The sequence below is a fragment of the Typopeltis vanoorti genome, chromosome 17 (assembly GCF_054136105.1).
Source record: "Typopeltis vanoorti isolate ZY-2024b chromosome 17, IOZ_Tvanoo_1.0, whole genome shotgun sequence".
In the NCBI taxonomy this organism is placed as follows: domain Eukaryota; kingdom Metazoa; phylum Arthropoda; class Arachnida; order Uropygi; family Thelyphonidae; genus Typopeltis; species Typopeltis vanoorti.
This window is the reverse complement of record NC_143565.1, coordinates 98,333,218-98,339,075: the sequence shown is the minus strand read 5'-3', so window position 1 is coordinate 98,339,075 and position 5,858 is coordinate 98,333,218. Positions and strand designations below refer to the sequence as shown.

General features: G+C 38.6%; 1 non-coding gene across 1 annotated transcript; it reads right to left on the bottom strand.

Moving 5' to 3' along the window:
• Positions 1 to 5,095: 5,095 nt before the first annotated feature.
• On the bottom strand, positions 5,096 to 5,177 carry TRNAS-AGA (transfer RNA serine (anticodon AGA)). Its single transcript has one exon. It is a non-coding gene; the product is annotated as a tRNA-Ser (tRNA).
• Between the last annotated feature and the right edge of the window lie 681 nt (positions 5,178 to 5,858).

Genomic DNA, 5,858 nt, shown 5'->3' with positions numbered 1-5,858 from the left:
ATGAATCAGAGGACTGCCAATCCCCTGACCCTCTTCAAGATTCCAGCAAAGAAAATGTCACATCAGCTGATATTCACACACTAGAGGATAATGACGACTTCCAAGTAGTCAGTAGGAAGAAGCGAAAGGAGTCTCTAGAACCTGAAATGCTGTCTCGGACCTCAGAGAGAGCAACACCAATGGATACTGCAGCACAGGCTTAGGGAGTGGTGGAGACGAATACAGTGGCTCAATCTAAAGAGAGAATTCCACTAGTGATCTTACGATCAAAAGAAAAATGGTCATCAATCACTGAGTTGATGAAAAACAAGAACATTAAATTCAATTCAGCAAAGAACACCGATGAAGGAGTCCAGATTCAGCCTGAAGGTGCATCGGACTACCGTCTGCTCACCAGACATTTAGATGAATTGAATGTCCCATATCACGCTTTTCAACTTAAAAGTGAAAAAAATCTCAAGATGGTAATCAGAGGTTTGATAGAAACCATACCATCTGAAGAAATAGCCACTGATCTCAAATCGCAAGGATTAACACCAATAAAAATATCACGCATGTACAGTGCGGATAAGCGGCCCATGCCTCTGATCTTGGTGGAGATCAGTAAAGATCAACGAGAGATTTATTATGACCTTAAAACTGTCTGTAACTTGGTTATCAAGACTGAACCCCTCGGAAGGAAGACATCCGCCGGAAATGCCATCGCTGTCAAAAGTATGGTCATGCGCAGAAACTTTGTAGGGCGGAATACAAATGTGTGAAGTGCAGAAATAATCATCCCTCGCACACGTGTGCCAAACCAAGAACCACTCCTGCTAAGTGTGCCAGCCCACATCCAGTAATTACAAGGGCTGTTCACTTCACCCATCTAACCTCACAAGGACTAGGAAGGCAGTAACCCCGTCCACTGAGAAGCGAGTCACACACCTTAAATCGGAAATTAAAGTGCGGGCTATTACACCTGATAAATCATATGCCTCTGTAGTTTCCTCATGCAACAAATCGGCAGAAACCACACCAAGCAGCCAAAACTCTGCCGCAATGCTTGCTGCCACTTTGGGAGAAATGCTATCAGCTTTTAGCAAATCAAATCCAAACTAGGCTGACACAAACAGATTTCTCAAAAATACCCAAGTCATATTCTCGTTGATTAATGGCTAATTCGGCCATCGCAATAAATTCTATACAGGTTGCATTCTGGAATGCTAATGGACTCAGCACAAACATTCTAGAACTCCAAGAATTTGCTACCCACTACAAAATTGATATCCTGTTAGTTAATGAGACCCATCTGCGGCCCTGTGATAATCCCAAGCTAAGAAATTACTCGTTAATTAGAAATGATAGACCTAATGCCAGAGGTGGAGGTACTGCAATCTTTATCAAGAAAAACATCCGTTATAATGAGATAAAAAAAGATTCCTACAACTAATCTGGAAAAAACTGGCATAGAAATTTACACCATTAATGCAGGCAACTTAAAAATATATTCTGTTTATAACCCTCCAGGCAGAACTCTACTATCCTCTGATTTTTCTCAGCTGCTTGACGCTACGGAAGCAACAATAGTAGCAGGTGATCTAAACTCAAAACATCCCTTATGGAATAGCAGGTGTACCAATTACAATGGAAAAATCCTTTCAAATTTTGCTAAGCTGAGAAATATTATTATCGCAGGCCAGATTGAACCAACACACTACGGAACACATGGCAGGCCCGATGTATTAGATATAGCCATATTCAAAAACACATCTCATCAATTCCAGCTGCAAGTAGTTAACGACCTCAGTTCAGACCACAACCCAGTACTTCTAAAACTGGGAGAGGATCCACAACTTATTCCCAGTCAGTCATTTACTAATTTCACAAAATTCAAGGCTACAATCAACACTATCATGGATTCAGTACCGAATATCTCCACTGTGAAGAAATTGACGCAGCAGTCAACAACCTGGAAAGAAAAATTCAAACTAGCTTAACTGCAGCCTCTTCTATTTCCACTCCAGCTCAAGTAAACCTACTTCCAGAAGAAATCCTTGCTCTAATCAAAAACAAAAATAAAATCAGACGTCGCTTTCATAACACGCTATCTCCTCAAGATCGCCAAGACCTTGTGGAAGTTGGCAAAGGCTATCCGTACGGACCGTTGCAATATCCACTCCATTCACGGAGAAAGAGGTATAGTTTATAGGGACGATGAAAAGGCAGAAGCCTTCGCTGAAGCTCTTCAACTTCAGTGCAGTCCTAATTATGTGCATGCGGATTTGGTCTTCATAGAGAAAATTCACCGTCGAGTCTGTACTGTGCTCCAGCAGCCTAACAACTGTGAAAATATCTGTCCTACCTCGCCTAAAGAGGTCTACTCAATCATTAGGAAGCTTAACAACAAAAAAGCCCAGGTGAAATTAACAACAAAACAATCAAGGCCCTTCCACACAAAGCTGTCATGCACTTGGTAGCAATCATAAATGCAATACTCAGACTAAACTATTTTCCAACCCGATGGAAACAAGCAGATATAATCCTCATTCATAAGCTGGGAAAAGCGCCTCAGTTACTGCAAAGTTACAGACCCATCAGTCTACTTTCATGCTTGGGAAAGATTGCAGAAAAAATCATCCTCAATCGACTTCAAGATGTGGTGAACAATAACAACACAATACCGAAAGAGCAGTTAGGGTTTCGAACCGGGCACAGTACTACACAAGTTCACAGACTGGTCGAATTTATCACTACTGGATTCAATTGGCGACAACATACAGGAGCTGTTTTTCAGGATGTAGCAAAAGCCTTTGATAAGGTTTGGCACAAAGGCCTCATCTATAAATTATTTATGGCCAAAGTTCGGCTCTACCTTATCGACTCCTTTCTAAAAACCGGAAATTTCAGGTCAAGTTGAGAGGACTCACATCCTCTTTGAAAAGAATCACTGCAGGTGTTCCTCAAGGCTCGTTGCTCTCTCCGCTGCTTTTTAACATCTTCGTTGCTGACGCCCCTAACACATCAACCACCACAGCTTGCTATGCGGATGACATGGCAATTTTGAGTAGATCTCTCAGGCCGAACTTAGCTACACAGCGCGTGCAGACAGCAACAACAAACCTGGAAAAATGGCTCAGGAAATGGAGAATAGCTGTGAATGCCGACAAAAGTACTGCCATTCTCTTCACAAGACGGAAGGCATCCCACTACGGAGAAGTCAAACTTTTCAACACAACTATTCCATGGAAATCCAGCACCAAATATTTAGGTATTCAACTAGACAACCGCCTCAACTTTAACTCTCACATCGACTATGCCTACAGCAAGGCAAACTCCGCAATTATGCAACTTTACTCTCTTCTCAACCGAAGAAGCTGTGTCAGCACAGAAAATAAACTACAGATCTACAAAACAATCATTAGACCAACATTAAGTTATGGATCACCGGCTTGGGGTCACACCCCTCCTAGCAACATCAAAAAGCTACAGGTCATCCAGAACAAATGTCTCCGTATGATATTCAATGCTCCGTGGTTTGTCAGGAATACTCTCCTCCACCGAGACGCTGACATTCCTGATATTCACATGTTTCTCCGTGATACTGCCATTACATATTTCACCAAAGCAGCCAGTCATCCCAATCAACTCATTCGAGAGTCATCTAACTACGGTGAAAACGATAGGGGGAAACACAAGCGTCCGAAAGCGGCTCTGCTCATCGGTACAAACGCTCCCGCACTACCCTAAAATGGGTGAGCCAGGTGCTCGATAAATTCTCATTAATTTAAGCCATTTTCATATAGATGACGGGATAATAATCCATGGGATTGAGGTCCATCAAGCCACAGAAGTTATCAGTTATCAGTGATTTAGCCCAAGTTATGTATTAAGTTCTTGTCGAATGTTTTTCATTCCTTTAATCTGCATCTTACCTGAAGAATGCTAGGCAAAACTGCAGAGGCACTACAAAATTTCAGAGAGGAGTTTGCAAACGTGAAAGGAACTGCTGAAGTACTCATTCATAGTAATTGTGTTGATTTTCATAAAATAAATTTCGGATAGATGAAAGTTTCATATAAAGCTTACGAAGATGAACGAGCAGGAAAACTATTTTCAAATTAATGTGTTTTAGAGAACATCGATATCCCCATGAGTTCAGTGTCTCCCTTATCTTACGTTGAGGTGGGAATCTTACCCTTGGAAATTTTGTTATGACTTCTCAATTTCTTTGAAAACAGGAAGTGTATTGACATCTTACGATACGTGGGATTCACAGGAAAGTTTTCTCCTTCCAAAGCAAGAGGTATTTGTTAGCTATTATCCTCCTCGCCCAAATCTACAATTTTTGGAGCCTATTTGGACAGCCATTTTAATTACTGTTGCACCGGAATCACCCCGATTACTGTAAATGAACAAATCACACTCTTTGATGTAGAACTATTGATTAAGTTGCGATTACTTCTTTATCATTAAAACGTGTGGTATGCATAATATAAAATTTTGTATATTTATCTTGTTAATAAAACACTAATAATAGCAATATTTAATTTATTTTACATGCTTTCAAATGAATAAAATTGATTTGGTGATACAAAAACTTAATTGGCACATATTATTGGAAATAATTATGAAATCTGCTTAAGAAGTATAGTATGCTAGCCTGGTATTCATAACTTATAGGGACCCATTATGATTAATAGCTCCCAATATGTTCTGTTGTTACGCAACTGCACACATAAAAACAAATTTCAGAGAGGAGTTTGTTACATAATGATAGGCGCCGAGATGATTTTTTTCATGTATTCATTTTAAGATAAGAATTCGTTATTCTCATATTAAACTTGAGGTAATAATTAATATTATTACCTCAAGACAGAGAGATATTAATATTTATTCATTATAAAGTAATCAGTGGATTTACCTTAACAAATCATCATGCTATGAACTAATGTATATTTCTTAAAATGAAAAAAAAAATCATTATTGCTGGAAATTCTTCACGATAAGTAATCTCATTCTGTAAATTTTATTCTCATACTATAAATAATCTCATTCTGTGCCACATTGCATTAACACAAAATACGTTTTTAGAAAATCATAAAAATTTTTATTCCGCAGCCGACAGGATTCGAACCTGTGCGGGGAGACCCCAACGGATTTCTAGTCCGTCGCCTTAACCACTCGGCCACGACTGCTGCCTATGATTAATTTCTTTTCAGCCTAATCATTTTGATCCCATTACTAGTGAATAAGAGGTGAAATATGAGGGGAATTTCTCATTTAGACTATCCCGGCCTAAACACTTCGAGTCATAGGATCTTAAGTCTCCAAAAATTTGTCATTTCATTCTAAAAATTACTTCAACTCAATTTCTGACACTTTATAAATTCCAAATCCGCCGAAACCTTAAATATTATTTTTATTTAAATAAAAAGTTAGATAGGGCTAAATGGCCTCGCCTACTCCCCGTAAACGGGAATAAAAAGGCGTTAGCTGATTTTTTTTTGATAAAATATTTAATATTTAAATTTATATTTAACTATTATTAAGAATGCTGAATTGTACCTAGAAGGTAATCTTCTTAACAGATTGCTCCTCTTTCATGTATCCTCTTTAATCTCGTTCTCATAGACGCTGTGTGTTTGCATTTTTATTAATAAGTATTTTTATGGGCACTGAGTACGCCACCACCAATAATAAAGTTTGTTTCATGAACCATAGGTGCCGACATGACTTATTATTGCTATAAATATAAATATTATTATTTATTCATTCCAAGACAAGTTAAGTACTCGTTATTCTTAATACCTTAAGATATGGAGTCGTTAAGATATAGAGATATTATTCTTTCTTTAAAAAAACTGTTTCTTATCACG